Source organism: Monomorium pharaonis, chromosome 3 (genome assembly GCF_013373865.1).
Source record: "Monomorium pharaonis isolate MP-MQ-018 chromosome 3, ASM1337386v2, whole genome shotgun sequence".
Classification (NCBI taxonomy): Eukaryota; Metazoa; Arthropoda; class Insecta; order Hymenoptera; family Formicidae; genus Monomorium; species Monomorium pharaonis.
In genome coordinates this window covers 27578300-27605075 of record NC_050469.1, presented here as the reverse complement: position 1 = coordinate 27605075, position 26776 = coordinate 27578300, and the positions used below count along the sequence as shown (strand labels likewise).

The 26776-nt window shown below is 46.8% G+C and overlaps 1 protein-coding gene and 1 long non-coding RNA gene across 5 annotated transcripts in view; one reads left to right on the top strand and one right to left on the bottom strand.

Moving 5' to 3' along the window:
* LOC105840452 (knirps-related protein) overlaps positions 1–26776 on the top strand; it is a 180530-nt gene that overhangs the window by 92011 nt on the left and 61743 nt on the right. Inside the window, exon 1 of one of the 4 annotated variants that reach the window (XM_036283932.1) lies at positions 7339–7907. The exons of the other annotated variants lie outside the window; for them this stretch is intronic. The gene's annotated coding sequence lies outside the window, so the exon portion shown is untranslated. Of the gene's footprint in view, positions 1–7338; positions 7908–26776 lie in introns of those variants that run through there. 4 annotated transcript variants of the gene reach the window in all.
* LOC105840444 overlaps positions 1–26776 on the bottom strand; it is a 105626-nt gene that overhangs the window by 34485 nt on the left and 44365 nt on the right. The gene's annotated exons all lie outside the window — the stretch shown is intronic.

The window sequence follows — 26776 nt, the reverse complement described above, 5'->3', positions numbered from 1 at the left end:
TATCCCACAAACCGACATATCTAAGAGCGAGCGGCGAATTAGTTCCTTTAATCAAATGATAGATTATAATAGATGACACCGTATGTTACGCGCCGAATAGAAACGAGGACATTTCGGTCAATTTTTATTACAGGGCTGAACCGCTAATTTCAAGCAATCTAACGAACTTCAGTCGGCAACTGTGACTACGCGACACGTGATGATCGATAGATCAGCCACTTGTGTTTAGGGAGAGAAAGGATTCATTTGCCACAGCTGTCGACTCATTACATGAAGAATAGGCGCTTCATGTTCTACGTTCGTGTGTCATATTATTTTTCCTCTTGCCGGCTCATTCCTACTTTCGAATCTACGCGGACATCGGAGTGCCGTGTCCGGACCAAAAAAGTTTTGCAAGGCATCGATCATATAATCTACTTAACGTGATATTCAGCAAGACATCTTATACTTTTAGCATAGCTTTTCTAACTTGCATTTTTCTTCGTCACACGGTTACAACGCGAAATTCCCTGTTGACAAGTTTATTAGAGAGAGTTCCGTGTACAACAGGATTGTGCGTTTTAGATTACGTTACACCGGGACGCACTCGCGCACGCACTCGCGCCGAGAAGAAGAGTCGCGCGCGGATTCTCTCTCCCGTTAAAGGTCGCGCATCCTCCGTTCGGACACGTTATAAGTATTTTAGCACGCTGTTTGCGGTTTCTACGGGCACGGCTTACTTACGACCGCGGCGATCTCGCCTATTGACGGCTGATTAGTTTATGGTGATAAGACTTCAGTCGGGACGCGCTCCGCGGAGAGCGCGCAACGGGACCTCGCTGCGAGACAAACGGCGATTGCATGCCCGCGGGTGAGCGATGTGTAACGAAGTAGCCAACTATGCATCAATCGTCGTAAAAGCATCGGCGCGATCTCTCGCGTCGGAAAGTCAATCTCTTCTGGCGTAATCTTCGTCGTTGGATAATGGACGTCGATTCGTTTGCGCGACCGGGCAGGCCGAGGCAAAACTCGCCGGCACCGTTACGCGCGATGCGAACCTGGATCTGGAAATCGCATATTCATATCCCCAATGTGGCAGGTGTCATAGTTTACCTACTGCATCGACCGAACGAAAGAAAAAAAGAGAGAGAGAGAGAGAGAGGAAAAAGACCGTCGTTGACCGATCTCGCTGGAAAAGTTGCCGGTCAACCGGTATTAGCCGTCGACCGGCGACCACGTCGGCGCGAATGCGAAATTTCAATTGTTAATCAGACCGCACCAGCGGGCAGCCTTTGTCGCTTCTGAAAACCACCGCAGGGTTTCGCAGCTCGCGCCAATTTCGCCTTTCATCGTGATTGCTTCCTTGTACGGCGCCGACTACCACGTGAGTGTGGTGCCCATGCGGTGAAACTCAAATTAAAATCCCCGCCGATGTCAGGCGATAATGATAACGAACCACGTCGGAGGTGTTAATAGCCTGACAGGCGTGGATCATCGATTTCGCAGTGACAGAAGCTCCATCGACTGTTTGCGGAAGGAGGCTCGTAGTTAATCAGAATCCTTTCATCTCACGCGTATTCGCTGCGGCCCTAAGACTCCCGAAGACTCGGGCGACTCGATGCTACAGTCGTCGTATAGTGTGTAATTTCATCTATTACTTGACAAACGAATTTTTTATCATTTTATGTAAAAATACGAGACTTTAAGATGCAGTGCAAAAACATTTTTGCTAACTCGGACAATGAGTTTGAGCGCCTCAATAATGTTTAGTGAAGATTATTTAAGTGAGATTGAAGATTTTTCTAAAGTATTTTAAAAGTAATAGAGAATAAAAATTATCCCATCTAATTTAATAAAACTGAGTATTGTAATAATATTTAAGTAAGAAAAATGACTGCGAGTAAATGCACAATTATTATTTCTACTTTCTAAATTGGAATTAGTGAAATCTGACTGATTTTTCAGCGCTATACTTGTAACTATATCACTAATTGATATAGTTATGTGAAAGTTTCTATTCTTAATTGGAATCGCTAAAAGACAGTGAATAGCTATTGATGATCACAATTATAAATATATCATTGCAAATCAATAAATAAAAAATACACTGATTCTGATTTAGAGAGTAGGGAAAAAGCCCCCTGGCGCAACGGATCATGCATATTTTATAGTCCAAAATATATGCATTTTCCATGGAATTTTTGGTCATCGACACCTCGAACGCGAACAAGACACACAAATGCCGTGTATAAGCGAATTCACATAATCCGCTCGCGGCACGGCGGCGTTCGTTCATGCCAAAATAAATCAGCGGTTTGGCGTATGAAAAATAGCCCCGTGGCGTCGTAGGTGTATATATTCGGGTCGCGAGGGCGAACGATCCTAACAAATTGGTCCCGAAGCAAATGAGCCCCACGATGCCGATTTATTATTATCTATTTACGATGCGCCTTAAATCACGCGTACACGAGAGCCGTCGGCATCTCGCCGGAGAGAGAAATCGTGAAGAGAGCCGAGAGAACAACAAGAAGCGGATAGTAGTATCCGAGGTGTATTACGAATCATTTAACCACCCGATGGGCCTCGTAAACTCCAAATAAAGTGTAGCAATACGTGCCAAGTATTATTCCTTTATCTCGGGCGCAAACGTGTGCAACCTTCTGCTACGGTGAATACCCATTCGTCTTCTTCATATAAGGAAAAGAATCGCGAAATCATCAACGATATCTTTTGAGATATCGATATAATAAATTGCGTGCTTCTTTCGTAAAATTTTATTGTAGAAAACAAAAATTTTTTTAAATTTATTTAAAAAGTAATATTTATATACATACCTCTCTTTCTCTCTGAGAGCATTATGCATACAGTGACGTAATGTTTAAATGTATGCGTAATACTTAAATGTAGTTTCTATCATCGATCTCTCGCCACGGGGCTATTTTTCATACGCTGTTTTACATGAGCAGAGATTTCTCAGATTCATCGCATCTATAGAGGCAATATTATTTTAGCAGCGCATCAAAAGGATGGAGCAAACACAAAACGTGCTTTACGCTTCGCCAGTGGGCAAAAAATGCAAGGACACCGGTAGATCTCAGTTTTGTGCATTGTTTGCGATCTCGAGCGGATCCGGTCGCGCGCGCGACTTTCGACCTGCGAGCGAGTACCCTGGCGGGCAGCGAGGGATCGGTATACCTATCGGTGACGTATTGACAGACGTGAACAAATGACACGGCGCAGCTGGAGGGGGAGGGGTGCCTGGGCTAACAAAGCGAAGAAGGTCCGGCTGTATATCGCGGCCCGGCCACGGGACATTATCATATTATGCTCGTTTGTAACTACAAATTGAGTTACCCCCGCGCAAGCCCCGCGGCAGTCCGCCGCGAGTCTGCGTGCGGACCACTCTCATTGTCAGATACGCATCTCGGGGAAGATCGGCGAACGTCAATCCGCGAACGATACCTTCCTCATCCGTGCGACGGATCCTCAACGCGCGCGTTGTAAACAGGTCGACGTGACCGGCAGTCGCCGGCGGGTGGTCGTGGTCGACGAATTCCCAAACCGAGCCTCGCCGCAAGTATGCAAGATGTTTTTTAAGTTGTTTGCGCCAAGTTTCGACACGATATCCTCTGACATAATTGAGATGAAAGTCCCATGCGTTTCCATACGAGGCACACGGGGCGTACCAATTTTTCGCGTAATCGATATGCGTAACGAATTTCTCAGCTCGTCATTTTTAAGGCTAATAGCAGCTAATAGACCGGGCAATTTTTTCCACGTAATCATGATGTCTCGGCGAAAGTCAACGTCACACAGACTTAATGACATGCATACGTAAGTCCGTCATAGTCTACACTTATCTGCGTCAGATCTCTCGCTGGCTAAATAATGTGGGCCAGACAGGCGCGTTTAAACGTTAGATGTAGATTACGAATGCGTCATGGTGCCTACATTTCCGACGGTGTGTATGTGTGTGTGTGCACGCGCGCCCCGCCTGAGTGAATTATACTTCCGCGTTCGAAGTAACTTTGCGCATACGCGCATACAATGCGAAATCGGAGTTACACTATTTCGAATTTGTGTGTGCGAATTGACGTGACGCGTTCAATAGCTCAGCGTTGCATTAAGAAGGTATTACGTAATGCGTACAAAGGTCGATCCGCTTTTGATTCCTACATATTATATATATGAGATTACGAAACCGTCATATAATAAGCCTGCGAATAAATAGTGATAAAAACCGGCGCGCGAGAGAGAACAAGAGACGCTTCACGGAGACGCTCGTTCGGCGCTAAATCCGGCTCGTTCCCAGCAGATGAGTAATCCTTGATTTGACGCGACAGCCGTGAAGAAACTGTTATACATTGTTCCTTGATCACGGCTGTAAGCGACGTGGGCGATTCTCGTCGTTGTATTCGTGCCCGTAGACGTATCCTGGTGCCTCGTTATGCTCACGGCTCGAAACTCTCCGACGACTTCCCGTGAAATTCTCGCATTCTTATACCTTAAAGACCGTCCGTCGCGCTACTTTGTTTGCCTCGTCGAAAAAAATTTTATGCTCCGAAAAGCACGTCCATAAACGTCATCTTTTGTTTATCGGCATTTCAACGGTATCGAGGGGATAATTTATCGTTGATCCGACGACGGTTCTCTCTCCTCGCCGGGGAGTAAAGTACGACCACGTAAGGATAATCGTTAAGAATTGACGTATCACGACACTTTATTGCCAATATTTTTCAACGTATGAATTGGACTCGTTAATGATTACTTATTCGTCCGCACAACTTTCACACACTTTTATTGCCTCGTATATATTAATCCGCCGGCCGGAATGAGCTGTTCAAACGCGCCGATTAAAAGACGTCGGAATATCCCGAAACTTTTGGGATATGTTTCCGACAGCTTTCGCAGAAGCGATAAGTAATGCCGTTTCACTCGTAGCAGATTCAGGTTTGCAGCTTCTTTTACACAAGCAGCATTCCAAGAACTTTCATTGTGAAAACCTTAATCACCTGCATGATATAAATGGCGATCCGTGAAGCATTGACATGACTGCGTGTCGAAGAATAAACAAAGTCATTCAACGCGAGACAACGGCCGGGGACGGCAAATTGCTCGCAATACGTCGCGACACTCCTTCGCTATTTCCGATATCATCCACGCGCGATGTTTCGCGTTGAATTAGCATGAATCGCCGTGGGAGGACAATAAAGCGCCGCGCCGCGAGGAGAGCGAGGAGCGGAGGATTCGCGCCGGGCCGCGCGGCTGCATCTGTATGCGCATCTTGCGCAAGCAGAGAGCCGGCGGTAGCTTCCTCCATGGTGGTGCACGCTCGTTTCCGCTGGCCATTTAGGGCCGGCGGGGGTTGACGGAGGTCGTGTTCCAATTACTCAACACACGAGGGCACCCACCTTCGTCTCTCTACCTTCACTGTGCCACCTCCATCCGGGTGACGTCGCTGCTTGCCGCTGCGGCGAGGATGCAACGGTCGGTGAGATGACAATCGGCCGGTGGGAGGACAAACGATCGTTTACCTACGTGAGCGCGTCGACTCGCTCGGGTCCGCTCATATTACGTTATATTTCGCCACCGCTTCTTCGTAGACTCCGACTCCGCGTGCCCGGCCGGCATCGCAGACACAATTCGCGATAGCCGTACCCGCCTTCGTTTCTCGCGCGCCCCATCGGAGCGTAGAAACTCATATCCGCGCGCTTGCTCGCTCGCTCGCTCGCTCGGGCGTACTTGTCAATTAGCGGGATTTAAATTGCCCGACGTGTCTGGATCCTTATGCGAGGCATGTTTCGCACGGCCCGAGTGAAAGAGAGTGACTAGTATAATTAAACAATTTATAAAATTTATTATTCCACACAGATCGCGTTACATATGGGCGAACAGTTTAATTAAATGCTGTCTATCCCTAGCAGGATAAAAAATTGAATTTTTGTTAATAATCTGCGGTTGCGCAACCGTAAAGAGATTCTATTACCCTACTTTTATTATAACTCTAACGCAATTTTTACTTTATTAATTTAAATCAACCACTTGTCCGTCAAGCGCGCGGAATTCATGAAACGCTCTATGAATCCTAATGTCCCGTTTCGGGATGCACGTCGAGAAATAATTAAAAGCGTCACACCCACGTGCGATCTGCCTCGAGAGCTTACATAAACTGCGCGCGCGCGCGTCCGGAGCCTGGAGCATGATTCACACGCGCGCCCTTTCGCTCGTCACCTATCAATTAAGAGATCGAGCGCGTTCGCGTTCACGTCCGTTCAGCGTGCGGCGAGCGAAAGTACCGCGCAGGAAGTATTACTTACACGCTCGACGAGGCGGGCAGCAGCCCCGCTTTGGGGATAGCGGAAACTTACGAGCTGGTCTCTTGCCTTATCGCTTTAACGCCCGCGCGCAGATCAGATACGATCGATCGGCCGCCGCCGGTCGATGTCGATCGTGTGACACGCGAGGTGTTCCATATCACATAAATCCTGTTCTCGCTCGCTTAATTTACCTACCTTGCTTACGCGGCGCGAGCTCGTAGATACGCGAGCTGCCAAGCCGGATAATTATCACCGGCCCCGTCCACGCGTCTCTCCCTCACAAGGTGTGCAAGACCGCCCACCCGTCTGAACTTTGTTTTGATTTCGCCGCGCGACCGGTTGCGTTACGAGACCCGACAGTGCGTTGCGTCCGATATCGGTGAGCTCGACGAGTTAGTCAGCCGTGCAAGCGTGAGAGAATCGACGTGGACTCGTGCGGCGTCTACCGGTCGCCGCCGATTCTCGCGGGTTCACGCATATGAATCACCCGGCGGCGCCTCGCGCTCGATCGGACTTCCGGTGTCGGTCGATTCCCGCGTCAATTCCGCGAGAAATCGTACACGGGAAAGTGCTTAGGAAGGTGCGAGACAGTCAAACGAATAGAAGAAGGACGGACTGGTGATATTGGCTGCATAGAACGTGGTCGAAACAATACATTGAGCCGCTAATAAGATGATTATTACGACATCGTATGTTGTAAATGCGATGCGGAAGTTGGCGAGATTTCACGGTGAATGTTCTCAGGCCGGGTATACTGAAATGCATCTTATTGGTAATCAAACTGACGTATCACGCATCGCGTATCAATCTTCCCCGTGGGCTGTAGTATATAATATTGCCGTTATGACTTATAGTGATGCTACTTTATCGTAGCTCTCATGACGAATAGGCTCACTAAATGCGAAACAATCCGGACTCAGATGCAACTTGTTTGCCGCTATCACTTATGGAAGAAAAAGGTTACCGGCATAATGCACTTAGTGCACGAAACATATGTGTGCGTGTATATATATTGTATTATGGGCGGGTGTGCATACAAATATATAATATGCACGTATAGGCATAGTATCTTCTCGCCAGAAGCAGTTACACTGATTGCCGTGTTTTCAAACTCGAAAGAACTCCTCCTGGTCCCGTCCGTGGGAACCCAGACACCGAGTCCGCAGACACGGCAGAGGCTACGTACGTACCTTACGTACGTACGTACGTACGTACGAGTAGACGAGTGTGGTCAACCGTGGAAGGAAGAGAGGAGCAGGACGCGAGGGCAGGAGGGAGAGGAAGAGCGGCGGAGGCAGCGTGAACACAGGAGGGAAAGGGAGCGAGACCGGCAAAGAGAGTGAGAAAGGGAGTCACTCCGGGCAGCTCATCACTCGCGAATTAACCCGCCGCTTCCAGTACCACTTCTTCCACGTGCAGCATCAACCTCGGTCGATCTCTGATGAGAGTTTACGAGCGCCTAGCTCTAAACGGTAACGAATGGACGGATCACGACGGCATCGAGGCGGCGGACTCGTCGGCCGACAATTCCGGAAAATCAGAATAGTCGGCGGCCGGTAATCGGCGATTCATCGCTATCGTCTCTCATCTCGGCTTTCTTGCGGCCATGGAGTAAGTATCGCTCGACACTCGGCGTGTCGCGAGAGATCTAAAAACGCGCGACTCGCCGCGCAACCGTGATGACAGAAGAAAATAGAATGTCGAGAACTCTCGGTGTTTTCCAGGAGACGCGTGTGCCTCTCTCTTTCTCACTCCACGCTGCCGACGTGAAATAAATGCCTTACGCGCGTGTTACGCTCGATGAAAACGCAGAGGCGGATAAGTCGATCGGAAATCCAACCGATATGGCGATCACGGACACGCAAGAAGAGGAGGCTCACGATGCGGATCGGAGATAAGGGCGAAAGCAACGTTGACGTATTTATGCATGAGCACGCCGATCATCAGGCTCGTGTGCACACCTTTCCATAGATCGGCGCAGATATACGCGTATCCGCGCACATATATAAGCGCCGTAGTCAGCCACGTGATGGCGTTACCCTTTTGAACGATCCTCAGCTTTTTATCTAGAGATCCCATTGTCTCGCATCTTCGCCAAAAACACGTCGCGTCGGCATAATTTTTCAATTTGCTAGACCCGCCCCGAGATTTCTATCTGCTTTCCAAGTCCTCGCCGGGGTTGCTCCCTCCGTGGTGGCGGATGCCCGAGGTAAGGGACACTAGGTAGGAACGATGCGAAGGAGAGAGAAGGACACAGGGAGAAGGTCGAGGAAGAAGGAGGGTGGTCAGTTCCTTCGTACGTGACCTTTCGCACGAGAGGACAGGAGCCCCTCGCGAGGCATCTCGCAACCGCTTGCGCCATAACTTTCCGTGCACGGACCTGTATTGGTTCTTCCTCCCCTCCCCCCCCCCCTTTTTCCCGATGGTGCCAACGGAATCTTAAAATTCCTTCGCGATGATCCTTTCCGTGGAGTTCCGAGGCGCGTGACCAGCGCGCTGACTTATTCGGATGATCGACGACGTTAACCAACGTCGACGTGTCCCCATATCCATAAAGCAAGGCGAACGGATGACAACCGTATAAGCCGCGAATTGCTAATAATTATCATTAATGCGCTTATAAAGCAACGGAAAGAAGTCGGACATTAATAAGGGCCGTTCAAATGCACGCGACTCTTAGCACGAGAGAGGTTACAAGTTCTCTCCACCGTGGATGATCGCCTCGAACCGTGCTTGAACCACATCGGTTTTCTCGTGACCCCACGGGATCCGAGAGAGGTTTCCCCGTGCGCGTGCAACAAACACTCTTATACCCGTTATGCCATTTTATTTGACACCACGGTCGCGTTGTATGTCGCCAGCCGCGAACAAAATATTCAACGCCGGTTGTCACCGAACCGGTAGGTGCGAGATGCGATTGTCCCCTCGCGATTCCGCGGTGCAGAAAGATTACGATTTTCGTCGTTCTCTCGCCCTTCGAGTTTTTCTCTTCCTCTCTTACTCGGGCTCTCTTTCTCTCTTTCACTTTTTTTTTCCGTGTATATCCTTCGGGCGAGGTCCTCCACCCATCCTGAGAACCGGCGCGGGCGGAAGACCGCGGTGCTCAAAATCGGTGATGTACCTACGACGAAAGATTTCAAGAGCGCGATGAAATGACCTCCTTTACGAACTCACCGATATGTACAGGATCTACGGTAGATCGAAATTTGATTAGACTCGTTTGTCGATGAAGATTTTTTTTTTTTTTTTACATTTTTCAGAATAACGTTAATCCGCGAACGGGAACTTCCGACGTTGAGAACCACCTCGGTGTGTCTGCGACCTGTGACCCTTCGCCCACACGAGGACGCCATGCACCGCAACGCGATGCAACGCAGGCCAGGGGCTAGTGGGAGGGCGGCTGCTCTTAGGGCCCGGCAACGGAGCTCGCGGGGACCCGGGGGTGCCCTCGGTCACCGAGCCCGAGCAAGCAAGCCGATCGCGCGCACATCGCCTCGCGCAACCTGCAAACTCGTACCAACGGCAAAAATGCTCTCCCTCGCGCGAGACACTCCCGCGTACGTATCTTAACCGGCAGGCTTTACCCTAAAGCTCGCCTTAGCCGCTACGCCTATATCCGCTATGAGAAATTTTAACTGTGATCTGAACATGGACGTAGGTTACGAGTAAAGCGTACGTACAGTTATTACTTGTTTAAGATGTGTCTTCCTCGAGTTTTATCGATAGGTAATTGTATTCAAAATACTACATGCTTGCCTAACATAATTGTAAATTGATTTTATTAATGATTTTGTACAACGAGACATGTAAGACTTTCGGAATCACATTAACAGTTACATTTCAAATTTAAAAAAAAACCGTGCAAAGTGTAAATAACAAGCAAGTGCATTTGTGAGGTTACTGTGATTTGTGGAAATTTGATACATACTTGTTTTAGTTTCTCCCAAGTATACTGATACGTTAGTTTATCCCTTATTAATATTTACACTCGCTTTACGTAGCGATAAATAGTGATTATACGATAAAATATGATTTTAAATTGACCGTTAGTTTATATCAGCAATTTACGATGTATCTATCAACTCGATAAAGTAAATAGGTGCTCGATTAAGGAGCAAATAGGTCTACCATGATAGTCCGTTATCGGGAACCAGTTCTGCTCACGTTCTTGCGGAAAGAGCTTAACGCTGGACCGTTCCGTCGTGGGTCGACTGAACTCATTCAACGGAATAAGCTTGACAACTTTGTCATAAAGACGGCCGGCTAACGATCGTGTACCTGGAGATGCAGGTTGTAAACTCGACACCATGAAAACCCCCCATCAAACGTAGTCATAATTCATCACGTTTTATTGCAGATTTGTTGTTAGAATTTTTAATGATAAAAACTGGGTTGAAAGTTGAGAGGAAATATCTTTAGAATCTTTTTTGCTGTTGTAGAATGTTTTTATTTCACAAATAATTTTAAGGCGTATATATAAAATGTATTAAATTTTCAAGAGCGGTTTATAGTTTTCTATTAGAAAAAAAAAAGATATTCCGTCTAAGTTCCGGATCTTAGATGAAAGATATATGACGATTCTCTCGAGAATATAATTTTTATATATATAGTATTATCGAGTTGTAACACTGCGGGCGCGAGTTGTTTTCTCGCCTGGTCTTTGGGATACGAAACCTATTGTTGGACCCGCACGACCAAGAGCAGCCTGGCCACGACTCGCACTTTCTATTCGGTGGTCGATTGTCGCTCGTGCCGCGTTTTCCCCGGAGCAAGCGGAGCAGAAGCGAGATATCGCGGCGCTTATTAGAGCCTACTTTGGGATCGGGAGGTTGATGGCGTGCTCGTCGCGAGATCCGCCACGAAGCCAATCCGAATTGCATAGGGATATTCCTTCTCGTCGAGCAGCACCGATATTATAGACCTCGCGAAATATCCCGAGTCGCCACGGTTCGTGCCACGATGAATGATACGCCACGCCGGCGGTGTGCTCCGGTGATGATACCGCCAGCCGGAAACGCCAGCCTCTCGGTACTTGTCCCGCGGCACAGAAACAATCGATCGTACACCCGGGTTGCCACGATTTACGTAACGAATCGACACGGAAGTCAGCCCCGTCGCGAGAGGTTATCGTCGTTGTGTTTGCGCTTCCCGCTGAAAGCGGCCCGGCGAAATTGTATTATCCAACGAATTATCTTATTGAGCCATCGGGTTTTGTGCAAATGACGCGCCGCGACACAACAAAGTCACGTCCTCGTGACAGGTGAAAGCTCAGGTGGAGATGCAAATCTCATTGTCTTCTAATGCCATCGCGGAACAGAGATATCTATAATATGAGAAACCATAATTGGTCCGTTGCGTTGTAATCCTAAATAATTATTGTTATTCCTTGGATAGAAATTGAATTCTAAGCACTCGATATCAAGCGGTTTTCACGTTTAGCCGAGCGTCTTATTAAATCCCGTGTAATTAATTTACGTTAGCGTGTCATCGAGACGTGGCACGATACACTGATCTTCGAGTGGTACGTAATAAATCCTACGTCCTGCTCGGATCGCCGGCTTTCAGTTATACTTATGTATCGACCGTCTATCTACAGCGCCGTCGTAAGGTTACGGGGTGCCGAGTTATGGAATAAGGGGACTCAGCGAGGGGGAGTGCGAGAGAACTGGCATGAGTTACGGCCGACCCCATAAATCGCGCTCGGGTCACCTGGTAATTGGCGGACTCCAATTCTCGCACCCAATCAGCACTATGAACCGGATGACGTCATGTATTATCGGCGATTTACACGAGGAAATTAGGATCCGCACGTGTGCCTCGATATTTCGCAAGATGCGCGGCGAAATTTGTTTTATTAATTCGACTCTAAATAAACACGTCGATATATCTTTTCTTCACGACAATATGATAAATAATTTTTCGTGCAAAATTAATCGTCAAGTCTCTAAAAAAGTTTTTTTTTCTCAGATTTAATTGTAAAACGAGAAGAAAAGAATAATCTGATATGCTGAATTCAATTTCGCAATGTCATAAATAAATCCAAAAGATCAAATGCAAAATTTCTTCATCATCTTAATGTCAAGGTTTTTAAGTGTCAAGTTTTTCGCTCGTGTATCGCTCAGTTTTATTCCGCGACCATAGTCCCGCGTTAATCTTTCCACCGCTATTAGTACACTGTTATAATTGTCGCACGTACGAGCCTCGTGATGGATAAATGACCGAGATAATGAGAGAATTGTAGCGAATGAAGAGGGACACGAGAAGGCGCGCGCAGGAGTAAAAAGGACAGCGGATCTACAAGTCGCTTAAACCCTGTTAATAATCTGACCAGCTGTTTCAAGATTAATTGCCTCCAATTTATTCGCCGCACTGTTAGGTGTCGTTTGCACAAATGGCCATCAGTTAAAACGATTATCTACGGGAGGCTTCCGTTACAACCGTTCAGTGCGAACAAGAACAATTATGTCCTCGATGAGATGGATATGCAAGGTTTCATCGAGTTTTCTTCGTCAAAATTGGAGAGTAGAATGACATATATAAAACTTTCGACTTACAAAAGTTTCGTAAGCAATAATCTTAAAAAGAAAGTCAATTTGTACGAGATGGCTCATAAGCGCGCAACTACTTATTGTCCGCATTTATATATCCTAGCAAAAAAACAACTATTTCAGCTGCTGATTATTCGGAGAGACGCGTTCATTCGCACGGTACTATAAATTGAATAGTTTTAAGGCTAGAAACTAATGACAAATAATAGGTCCTCATACTTAATCGACCATCCACTAACATGTTTCCATTCTCGAGGACCGCTCACTCTCTTTTACAATTCTTTTTTTCTTACTCGAATTCTTGCGCCGTGCCCACCTTTTTTCTCACAACCTGTCGACCCCATCTCTCGACACTCCTCGGAGAAATTGCACGTGACAGCGATGATCATTAGAAAATTAATGAGGTTTCATTAAGTAGCAAAAGAGTATTATCGATATCGCAGGAACACGACGCCGAAATGACTGGTTTCGGTAATCGCGGCGCGGTGGTCCACGTTTAGAAAGTCGTGGATCCATCGTCGTTAGAGAGTCTCGCGGACGAGAGCGCGAATGATTCGGAGAAACAAAAAGGAACTGCGTCGAAACGCCGAAAGTGATGGCCGGTTAATTACGGTCCGGTCCAAACGGCACTGATTTTTCGACAAAACTGAAGAGAAAGAGAGAGAGAGAGAGAGAGAGAGTGACGTCGTAAAAACACTTCTCTCATGATGAACTCGCTCTTCATAAAATAAACGATGACCGTTATGATTTTGTCGAGCATAAACTAATTTGCTTTTACAGCAGGAGAAGCATAGGGGACAATTAAACGATAAAAAAAGTTGCCGTTTCCAGATACCAGTTTATTTGTACTAAGCGTGGACCGTCCCCCGATCTCGAGATACGTAAGTATACCGCGAGGCAATTTACAATCTCAATTTGTAGTTTGTACGCTTCTAATTTAAACTGCGGGTTTCGGCAATCTCCGCGTTTCTCATGACGACAATTCAACAAGCTCGAGCTTCTCTCTCTCTCTCTCTCTCTCTCTCGATGCCCACGACACGGCCGGCATGTCCGCAAACCTGGCAACTCTAGTGACCGCAAATCCGGCCTATTATTCCCCGGTAGCATTTTCGTCCTCTTTCTTCTCCTACCCTAGGAGATGCCCACCGACGTCTCCTCGTCATCGTCGTTAACAACATCGTTCTTCTGCTCGAACCGTAGAGTAAAACTCCGCAGCGCGTAATAGAGTCCGCGGATTGTCGGAAGACGACGTATACGGTCGGTCGTCGCTCGTCGCCCGCAACACTCGAATTCTAGTCGCTGGCGCGGCGAAAGCGAGATCGTTTGTTACAGCACGTGCGGGTAAAAAAGGAGGCATGCGATCTGTCGTTTGAGGAGCAGGACTTGAGAGATGCGGTAAACGATTGCCGCGAGCCCGAATCTCGTTAGCGACGTGACGGCGGCGGTCGGGCTCGGAGGCCGCTCTCAGGATCCCGCGATTCGCGCCGCGAGCGAGGCGGCTAAACATCCGTTATTTATTGGCTCAACGCGCGGCGCGGCGCAACGTAAATGCAACAGTCTTTTAGCGCGAGGTACGCTCGCTAGGAATGCATATTTCGCCGGTGGCTCGCCCACGCCGATACTGGTCGGTAGGTCCGATTGTTCTCAGGATATACCCCGGGCTGCTTTACTCAGCTGCCCAACCTTCAGCCTGGATACCCGGCATAGTTCGCCTACAGGTCCTGCACCAGCAGCGGTGCACACTCTCCTCTCTTCCTTTCGGAGTGCGATAAAACGCCGCAGCTCTTTCTCTCTCTCTCTGTTTTTCTCTCGTCGCTCTCACTCTTCACGCGTGTCCCACTCCCCCTTTCTTTGTCCCTTATTTCTCTCTCGGCCCGTCTTATGTCCTGTCTCGTCTCATCTTGCCTGGTCTCGTCCCTCGTCTCATTGCCCACTTCTCTCCTGTTCCTCCGAGTCGAGTCTTTCCTCGCGCGATTCGCGTGTGACGCATCGTAGCCACCCTGAGAAACGCGCCCACGCAACGCTCTGGCTCGCTTGCGATTCATCGCCTGCAGGCTACACCTGCCGTGTTTCTACCTGTACCGGGTGATCCCAAAACCTGGGTACCGTTGACGCCCGTTGGGCTATCTTTGTGTATCTTTCATCTTACGATCACTTCCTATTTAATGTTAAGAAATTTAAAAAAAAAGGAGGGGCAAAGAAATTTATTGTCTTTAGTTTCCAAATACAAATGTTTGAATAGCATCGCTGCAAATATATAATAAAAGTCACAATAAAATTATTTTATCGCCTTGATTTAATAGGAAATTACGCGAGACGATTATTTCTGCATAATTCATCGGTGGACCGATCGAGGAAATCGCGAATCAAGGGTCCACGGGGACCTTTCGCCAATGCTCGTAAACCTTCCGCAAAAGCGATACCGGATGTAAAGGGAAGCAGACAGGAGGGAGAGATCCGCAATACACGTAATTACAGGTTGCGCGTGCGTGCACGCAGAGAGCGCAGTCCCTTCGTGCCGGCCGAAGGAGAACGTCCTGCTCGCGACGGCCAGAAAGGGGCAGGGCGCCATATACTGATTTATTGAAACACGTCCCGGCTGTAGTCGCTAATCGCGTTTTAATTATTAGACGCGTCTCGACCACACCGTATGCAAAAAAAATTCGGGAGTCCAAAGGTCGTAAGCTTTACGTTATCCCCCCCCCCCTCAAAGACCCGGAGATATTTTGTTGATAATCCTTCCTCGTTACGAGACTCGACATAAAAGAGGAAATTCTGAAGAATCTCGAGAATCACAGCTGCGATGGTAATCGCGAGATGAGATCTTGTCTACATCAATTTCACTGTCATATCCGTAGCTTTGATACTTTCGCTTGAAACGAGAGAAAGAGAGAGAATTTGGAAAGTTAATGCTAAATGTTTTCCGCGAGGAAATGCCAGAAACGCAACGTAAAGAAACTTCTCGAGTAAGAACGTAACTAGGATATCCAAGTAAGTAAACAGTCTGCAATCAGAGTTGCAACAGTAACAATCAACGTTAAGAGTTGCGGCGTCGAAGCGATTATACTTTGCAACGCTCGAAAGCGGCGGCGTTATCATTCGTTATCGAACGATACGAAATATCGGAGCATCGCGTGTCCACACAACGCTCGCAGAAACATTTTAAGCCCTGGCGTCATAAATCTAACCGAGTGAGACATATTTTATCGTGCAGACATAACGAATGAATGCTCTCGTGCGCATTGCGTATCGCCACCGAGTCCCTGGTACGAAAGTATTAATGCAACTTCATCAATCATACTGCATAAACAGTGGGTCAAGAAGAGGATTTATCGCAGGCGGCGACCAGGGCGCGCGGCAGCCTGACGAACGCGAAACCGCGAATGATTTCAAACGAAACGTAACGCAACGTTGTTTTATTATTCGAGCTGTCACTGGCTTTCTCGGGAAACAGAATGTCCCGGAAGACGGCCACTTAGAATGGTTCGTAAAGTTCGCCTTTAAATATCTTGATAACTTCCGCTTGAAGACAGTGAAATATTTTCTACTACTCAATATAATACAATACGTTGATATAACTTATATATATATATCTGAATGTAACAAGATATTTTTTACAATAAATTCTTTTCAATATTTGGCAGGGGGAAAGATTATAATAATAGATGCTTATTAACATTAATATTATCAAATTATCAATTTAATATTATTATTCTGGTCCAGCTTATATAAGAATGGAGCTTAAAGGAAAGAAGTATTTTTCTTGAAACGTCATTTCAAAGAATAACGACACACGGCTTTAAAGAACGCTAGAAAAAAGTGCATATAAAAATTATATAATTACGAAATGTATTATTCAGCACTAAGATCTGCCTATGATCATTCGTTGGTCTTAGATTTTAATTATGTTACATTTTTCACACAGTCTTCTATATATACAATATTTCACATTTATAAAAAAATTGCATTAATAAAATTGATTGTTAAGTCTAAAATCAAACGTTTTAGCATATTCTACGTTCCAGATATAAAAGTCACGTGCGTAAAGTCGCGTACTAAATTTCAAAGCGCGGCGCGCGGGTTAGACAAATTAAACGCGTGTCAAAGGAACGACCTCGATTCTCAAAGAGAGCTAATCTCGATATAACCGTGAAGCGATGAGTCAACCGCAGTTTCGCCCGTTTGAGGAGCCCTCGGGCACATCGCGAGCGCCGTGAAGAAAGGGAGGGCGAGGGAGAGGACGTGCGTGAGTTTCACCGAGCGCGTATTCCCATGGGGTCACGCGGCAGATTTCTGGATTACGTACGATCCGGGCTTTTGATAGAAACATATATGGCAAGGAAGCGGATGGCGCATTCGGCATTAAGGAAGTACGTGAGTCTAGAACGCGCGGCACTTATGGGTGCGTTTTTCATATCTTCCTCTCTTTCGCGATGCGCGTCTCCTATACACAGGTCCACGTCCTCCGCGTATCCTTACCTTTTCCCCGTGTCCACGGATTGCCCAACGTACATCCGGAACATCATTTGATAATTCTTCTATTTATGAGTAGAATAATTTCGCAAATCTTCGCGATTTGCATGTTGCAGCTCGATATTAGAATGTCAAAGTTTACGAGTCAAAAATAAGCGTTTTTATTCATATTTGTAAGACTAGGTGTATTCAGTTAAAGCGAACTGGCTTATCTATTTTAGAATCATCCGGTACAGCCCTTTAGGAGAATATTCTAACGGTGTTAGGGGAATAAACATCCTCGGCCGTATTGCACGCGTAATTACGTAATTGCACGCGTGTTGCGTAACGGATCGTGGCGTTTCTGCGGAATCGTCGTCGTCGAATGCGAGTCCCAAACGGGCGCAATATAACGACGCATCTTTGTACAAGATTCGTGTACATGCGGCAGCGGCTCTCGGTGCGTACGATTTAGCCGAGGTGTAAATCACGAAGGAAGATCCCGTAGGCACGTACCGGCTCGTAGGAAAGCTCTTCTCTGTACCTCTTTCTCTCCTCCCCGTGCGCATCTTCTTCCCATCCTTCCTCCTCTTTCCTAGCCGTCTCTATCCGCGGTCACGATGGGAGCAGCTCTTAGCGGGGCCATCTCTGGTCGCTAGAGCAGGCATCAGCTGCCTGACAAGGCGTATAATTAATCCCTAATGACGCTGGCATAAATCCATCTCGGTAGGCCGTTTGCCCGATCGCCGCGGCTCGCGCGCCGCTGGGTTTACTAGCGAAATCAGCGCCAGCTTTGTCGCTGTCGTCCATTTTCCGCGTTATTTATGCGCCCATCACTGAGCCGCGCTGCCGCAAGTTCGAACTATGGCCGAGAGGAAAGCTGGGCTCTTCCTCGAGCCTCACTGAGGTCTTCGCTTGCACCACTCCCGCGGAAGCGCAAAATAATCTTCATAAACAGCTTGCTGCTGTTACATCAGAACGAAACGTCATACTTTTCAAAATATTTTATGATAATTGATAGAAGAGAATCTTTTCTAAATTATTGCAATATTTTCTCTTTATTGCAGGATAAATAATTGACAAGAATATTTTTCAGAATATCTTTTAAGGATTTTTTTTTAATTAAGACATAATTTAAGGAGAAAAAGAGTTTGCTTCGAAATTCAATGTGTAAATAAACGCGTTCACCCTCAATGATATACGATATAACTTATTTGAGTTTACGAATTTAAACTGCCATCGACAACAGCTAATGCCTGGCGACCTTGCCTGTTCGAGCATTTAAATCACCAATAAAATGCTGTGAAACAACGATAAGCCGTTAGATACGCAAGCTATAAATCCCGTGGTGATCCACTTTACAAGTGTAGATACATCAGGGCATATCGACGTCATGGAAGTTGTAATCTCGACTGTCGATTCGCACAACTTCTCATGAGATAAAATAATGATTCAAACATTTCATCAGGTGGGCTCTTATTATTTAGCACCTTATTTTTACTTTTTATTTTGCAAAAAAATTCTGATTCGCCGCTGTGCTCTATAAATTACGTAGCACATCTTTATAATTGAAGCGCTGAAAATACAAATAGACCAAACTAATCTAGGTTTCTTGTTAATAAGAGTTAAATAAGAGTTAAAGGCTTTTAGGGATGTAAAATGTGTACGTGGTCCAAAAATTTCTTCAGAACTTGGTCTACTTGTATTTTCAGTGTTTCAATTAAGAATGACAGATTCCTCTCCAATCATTGTTTATTTTGCATTTTATTCGAAATATCGGAAATGTATCTAAAGCCAACGAACAATTAACGGAACCGTGCACCGAGCCCATGCTTATACAATTCTAGAAACAATTTTGTGCAATTGACGAATGCACGGACAACGGAAGGAAGGGAAAAGGAGGGATGGGGGCGAGGAAAAGTGAGTGAGAGCGTTTACCGATTCCCGGATAGCGGGTCCTTCCTGGAAAGGATCAGGCCGTGCACGCTCATTCTCTCGAGCACGAGTATAAGCGCGGGGTGGAGGGTAGGGCAAGCGTGATGCGCTTCCACGGGGCTGGCGAGAAGGGCAAGAGGGAGAGAAGGCTCGCGCTCGCGCACGCGGCGCGTTGTTGTGAAGAGGGAACTCCGCAAAGAGGGAACTGGCGTACCGAATTGATGCACACGAAACGGCATGCCCGGAATGTTATAATCGCGAACCTTTGAACCCAAAGCCGAGACTCCCACACCACCCGGGGATCGCGCGAGCGCCGGGCCCCGTTTCCATCGTTGAAATTACTCGTGTTACTCTCCTCTTTCGTGCCGCACCGGTATCGCTGATATCCTTCCACGAAAGCGTCCTCCCGGCCGTATAATAATTCCCGTGCGTTTCCCGCGGGATCTTCGCGCCACCGATACGCTCCGCGGATAATTCGGGGATTAGCCTCGCGCTCCTGCCACCTCGCATGAGATAAATTCTCTCGCGTCGGCTTAACACGGCTCGCACACGCGCGCGGGAAAAATACGAGATGAAAGTGTTGATCGGCGACTCGTCGCGCGATACTCGAACGCGATACGTACTTTACGAGCAAAAGACGTCACGGAATGATTCTTGCGGAACGGAACTTCAGCTCGCGCACTGGCGCACGTGGCGCGTCTGCATATCCCGCGACGGAGAGAAGAAATGGAGGAGAAAGAGGGACAACTTCGGAAACAACGCGGTCCGAAAACCTCGTGGCATCTTGCGAGACAACGCGCGAGTCACCTTCTACTCCCACGAATGGCCTACGGCCTCAAAAGTCCTCGCCGCCGCGCCGCCTTCGTCCGGGCGTACAGCCGCGCGGTGGGCGTTTTACGGTAATTAATTTTTGCCCGATAATTAAGATATCCCGAGAGCAGACGCTAAGGTGTACCCCGCGGTAGCGTCATTTTTCAAAATGCCAGAGCATCGCGCGCTCTTGGTGCGCGTGGCCTAAAAACACCGGTGACCGGTCGAGGCCGCGACGGCGGAAAGGCGCTAGCCCGGGGCGTCACGGCAGAACCGCGCGCGTTTTGCTCTTGTGATTTTTAAACGGGGCAGCTGTAGATGATACGTCAAGATAGAAGCCGGCATCTATGTTAATTCCGCACATTTGCATCTTTTCCCGAATGTAAAAAAGAGGCATTTCAATGAAGCCCGGTTACGATAAATCGCCTCGCGTCCTTTTTATCACGTTGCACCGTCGACTCTCTCGGGAATATCATAAACAAATAGTGCTGTAAATCGATGAGTTCTGCCATTAACAAGCAACTGCGCCCACACAAAATTCGCGCACTAACGCGCGGAAAGCCGTGATTGTGAAAGTTGCATCGGGCGGCATAATTTATTTCATCGGCCATAAAGTATTAAATATCGCGTAAACATTTTTCCGTCGTTTTTTGTTTCGCTTACGTCGCTTACGTTCGGTGAAACGGCAGAAAAGGCGACGAAGAGGAAAGAGGACGGCAGAGCGAGGAGGAGAAGAAGGAGGAAGGAGCACGTCACGGAGCTGAAACATCTGGCCCATGGTGTTGGTGTTTCGTGGCCTCGTGTGGATTATTAATTGTTTCATCTCGGCCCTTATCCGCGCCTCCCCGTTTGCACGACTAAGCAAATACGGGGGGCGTAACCCACACGGTGATGTACGAGCTTAAAAGCCCTCGCGATCGGACACGAGAAGCCTCTCTCCTACGCCACGGAACTGGGAAAGGGAGAGAGAGAGAGAGAGAGAGAGAGAGAGAGAAAGAAAGAGGACGAGTGAGAGAGAAGGAGAGAGCAAGAGAGGCAGATGGGTAGATAGATAGATTAGAGAAAGCGAGAGAGGGTGGGAGGAAACGAGGAACGGAGTCGGAGGAAGAAAACCGACGGGGTTATCGTCTGATTTATAATTTGAGGCTCTGGGTGCACCTCCGTGGAATACATACCGACCCGATGTTTTCCGGTTCAGGAAACGTAATTGGTTGCCAGCACGATCATAGATAGCCGCCGGTACGAATCGGGCTTCGAAAGCGTCCCGCAACCGATCGTAGAATAGCTTGGTCTCTTCCTCGCTTGCCCGGGATCGCAGCCTTGTGTCCGGGCCAGCCTTGCGCTTCCTTTTCTGCCACTCCTGCCCGCTGTTATCTGCCGGAACATTTTTAATTCCCGTTTGAGATCACGAATATCGACCGGTTACCAAAGGTATAAATCAAGAATCGATCCGGGTAGCTGTTGGAAGTCAACGATACCTGCCGCTTTTACTGGGTATCATCTAGATCAGGCACTTTTGCAATTAATCGTGATTTCACTCACGGGCATTCGCATGCTCTGAATCAACTGTACGCTGCAATGCAACATTTTCAAAATATATTCTATTTATAGCTCGAAGATATATTTTAGATATATGTTGATCTTTTCTTTCTACTTTTATATCTCTGATCGATGTATTAAATAATCCTGCGCAACTTTTTTTATTATTGATGTAACTGCAAAAATATTTATATACTATTTTACAATTTTCGTTTTACAAAAGCACAAAAATAAAGACAGAAGAAATAAAATATATATTGTACAAATCCTGCATCTGCCAGAAGTGAATACTACACATAGAAAAGTGTCGATTTTACTGCTAAGAAATAATTAATTTTTTTTCTAGTATTTCAACATAAAATCTCTTTTTCTCTTTTGTGATAATTGTCGTAAGATATATTTGTCACAAAATTTAGAGACTTATTATTCTATACAAGACTAAAAGAAAAAATTTTAATTTTTTTGAAAAACATTATAAAATGTTTAAAAAATTCAAAATAATAAGCATCTTTAATTTTTGTTTAGAGTTAATATTCTTGATTGAAGTATTAAATTTTTAAGATTTAGATTATATTTTTAATTCAATTTGATGCAATTTGATGTGCGCTCGTACGATGAACCTATGATAGATTTACAATTTACGAAATATTTGAAGCAAGTAACATTTAAATAATTTACAGTATATATTTTTTTACGTATACACAGAAGTTTCGTATCAAGTTAAATTTGATAATAATCTTTGTAAAGATAACCATTACTTAAGAGAAGAAAATTAACAATTGAGGAATCGCTTCTAATATTATTATAATATGAGAACAATTTAACTTTTCTGCGTGTATGTGAGAAGAATCTTCAATCTTCGAAGCTATTGGCTTTTTTATTTTAAGGATAACAAAATAACTTCTGGATATCAATATAGATTGAGTATCGTTGTGATAAACGATACGTAACGCATCGCTGGACGGCCGGTCGGGAAGATTAAAGAGATCGGGATACCGGTGTACATGCCAAAGCGTCGGATTAAATCGAGCCGATCGGCAACACATGCGAGGGAGTGATCGCGCGGAAGGACGGCATCGAAGATTGCGCGTGATCTCGTCAGACGCACGCACGCACGCACGCACGCACTCGCGTGCCGCTGACGCACCTCCTCTCTTCTCGTAACTTCTCGGCGCACATACACGCCGACGATTTGTTATAACTGCGGGCTCGCACGGGCACATTTGTATCTTTCCATGTTGATTCTCGGTGCGTCAGCCCCGACGTCTTCATCCAACCTGGCTCAACTTGAGACGTGAGTGCAGCCGGTCCGATCGCAGTCCGCAAGCAAGTCCGGGTCCACGAGCGCGCGCGCGAATGCTGAATTATGGGGTGCGGGAACACCCACTTCCTGGTCATCGAAAGCCACAAACTCCCACGCATACCGGCGCATCTCGCTCGGGCGCCGCGCCGCCGTGATGGATCCTCCGCGAGCCACCAGCATCCCGCATTCTTTCCTTCTCCCGCGTCATCGCGCATCATCTCCCTTTCCCTCGAAAAACGCAGCGTTGTACAACGCGCGTGCCCTATCATTATTCGCGGAGCGATTCGTTAATCAATCACCTTATCTAATTAACCGGTACGCTGCGGCGAAACATTTTATTCCGCGGAAGTGAACTATTGCCTCTTCGCTTCGCTTCGGGAGCGTACTCTGTCGCGAATTCTGGCGGATTTGAGACGCACTTGCCATGATGATGCGCGATCAACCTGAGACGCCAATTCGCTCTCGCTCACTCAGAAGCGATTCCCGTTGCGGTCCGGTCGGAAATGTTCTCGCCGACGGGCGCCAAACAGGCGCCGCGCGCGCGAGCACGAAGAGAGAGGAGAAAGGAAGCGAGAAAGAGGGTCCGTGGATGCGGACAGTGAATTCTGAGATGGGACAATAAATTGTTATGCATCCAGCATTCGACATGTCGGTCGGATAAAAGAGGGAGCCCGCGCGGGAGACAATGCCCGTCGCCGCGCCCGAGAACCCCCTCGGCGCATCCGGTGCGTTTTCAAGGAAGCTTTCGGTGCGCCGTGACACATATCAATTGATTTTCACGGGCGCGAGTCCCGGTCGTGCCCACGTTCGATATATTACACACGTTCCTCACTTGAGCGACGAAAAATCTCGCAATGGGCGCGGATAAGGAATGTCTCGACTCCGCCTAATTTTTCTCCGAATCTCGATATTACACGCCGTGTCGTGACGCGCTTTCTGATTTCGAAGCCCCAACGTTGCAGCGCCAACGAAAATTCGAGGGAGGTATGTCGGATATTTGGTTGTTGCTGTTACGGAAACGTTGCTGCCTGACTGATAATTGTTGCCGATACATAAGGTTGCTTAGATATGAAACTGGCGAGCTTTAAATAGAATACTTAATGCTCCGTAGGAACATTCTTATATACTATACTCATGGGAGCGCGTCTTGACTGCAATTAAAATTCCAATGTAAAGTTATTCTCCTGTGAGAAACAGAAGAATTATCTATTTTTTTATAATAATCGAAAACTGAAGTATAGACATTTATTCTGGAAGCTTGAAATTTGAAGATACTTTTATGAATTTTTAGGGATTTTTTGAACCATTTTAAATAAGTAAAAAAAGTAATCGAACATGAGAGTACAAATGTTTGTACAAATAAGTTGTACAAAGGTTTTTTACTTGGTACTTCGTAAGAATAAAAAAAATTAAGTTTATGTCAAAACTATTACTAAAAATTCAGCATTAAAATAGTGTCAATAATGTTCTCTAATAATAATGTTCTTTAATGAAGATTCTATTCAGATATATCATGTCATTAATTACATTTTTATGTAATTATGCTTACGCACAAATACAATGCGAATATAACGAATACGGATGTAAGGAAATCGAAACTGTAAGGAAACTGTCACTCTTTTGGACGGAATTCAAATTTCCCTGCTCAACCTTAGGAAACTCGATCACGCTCAAAGACGTGGTGAATGGGTAAATGCGATCGTTGCGATTCGAAATTATTTAGACGGAACGGCCGATCGTCCCCCATAAATTCCATCAAGGAGCCAGAAACGTTCTCTCTCTCCCCTTGGAAACTACTTTGTTTTACGACTCGACACCCACGTCTCGTATCTATGCGCGCACACGCACCTTCCTTGCGCTCTCGAGTGTGAGCGCGCTCACACTCGAAGCCTCCCTTACGAACATCGTCTTACACAAAGCACGCGCGCCGTTCAATGTAAAGCGTTAAAGCGCTACGTGATCGAATTCGACAAGCGACCGGACACTGCGCCAGTCCAAGCCACCATTTCGCTCACGCCGCCCGAATATCAAGGAGAGAGATCGTTAGAAATGTTTAGAATTAGTTGCGCCTTTTGCCAAACAATGACTTCGATTTTGCCGATTGATTTAAATTGGTCGGCCCCGGTCGCCGCATTGCCGAAGCCGCATTGTTGCATCGTTCAAACGCGTTCCTTGGGTAATGCCAATGCGACTCTTGCCCAACTGAAATGCGTTTCACCACATTTTTTTTGTCGTTCACAATATTCGTCTAATATCATAGGTGCTACGGTTTATATAACACATCCGAGAAGTTATTTTCTACAAGGCTTTGGAGGCAGCTTTGCGTAATCGGTAATCATGAAACGCGAGGATCACCTTGATCTACGAGACATTCTCCCGATGACTATCTTCCTCCAACTCCGTCATGGAAGTCGGTTCATTATCTAGCTACATATTATATCGCGGAATTGGATCACATATAATGTACACTGGCTGATCGTGATTTATTTACCGTTTCTGATTCTTTAAGATTTCAACATGTGCATTTACGTTTGTAAGAATAAGTACGCGAGACAATTGAAGTATGATCAAACGATATAAATATTGATAATTCCGCATCTATAGCGCCGGCAAATAGGCACATCTAAAAGGATTTGTACCAGTCATACGTGAAGTTACGAAGACAAAGTTCACTATCAGTCTCAAGATTGATCGAAACGAAAGATGGAGACGTTGGCAATATCATGAAAGCGAACAAGTTCTTGCAATCTCATTCTTTTACCTACTTACCGCGGGGTTGGTACAAGACGATTCGATTTCACGGTGGCTAGGTATATCGCGGGTAGACACGAGCATCCTCGTGTGCGTCGACGCGATCGACAGTCGAGATCCCGATACGAATTACTCGTGGCGTTTTTCGATTTCCGCGCGCATGTTTGAATTCCGATCCGATCGGGAATACAACGCACGATATTCAAGTAATATTTTCCGGACATGCAATTCGCTCGCCCACACCAGATGAGCTGCCGCGCGAGATCGTGAGAAGTACTCCAGATCGAGCGAGCAGGATCTGCCAGGTACATATCGTCTCTCGACTGGCTGTTAAACTCAGATCGCTAACAAAGTGAGGATCAAATAATAACACGTTATGATCGCGCTGCTTCGAAGATAGATAGCGTTCGGTGTGAGTGAATAATTTGATAATGGCAGCGGTGTTGGCGGCGGCGGCGGCGGCGGCGGCTGCGAAGCGTCTTGTCGTACTCTTTTCGCCCTCGCTGCCTCCGCCTGAGAGATCGAGGACGAAGAGCGCGGCCGACGAGGGAAGATGATCTCCGATCGTTGCCCGAGATCTAGCACTCGTCGCTCTCCCTTTCTCGCCCTCTCGCTTTCTTCCTTCTCCTTCTCCTCCTTCTCCTCCTCCTTCCTGGTTCCTTCCTCATCCTCCCTCTCAATACGCCGCTCTTCTTCTCCTCTCCGCTCTTCTTTCATACTTTTCGTCTCCCTCGACTCCGTCTTATTTTCACGCTCTCCCTCTCTTTCCCTCTCTTTCTCTCCGCCGTCCGCCCACGAGATCCCCGACCTCTTCCCTCCCGATCTGGAAAGATCATGCCGCGAGATGCCAGGGCTGCTCGTGATATACCCGGGCGGACGGGTTATACCACGAGAGATCGCCTCCGCCGTCTCGTGTAAAGGAATATTCCGGATATTTTTGCAGACGGCCTTAATGGCGGATGATTGTGTGCCAAAGGTAACTCCAGGTGAAAATGAACCATCCCCGAGCCTCGCCTACTTCCCTAGCTCTTTTGCGCAAACGCGATCGACTAAAAGGGCTCAACCGCAGCCTGGGAGTTTTCTCTGCGCTCGTTCTCATACGTCACATTTGCTATGCAATTCACGGCGTGTATGCCAAGATG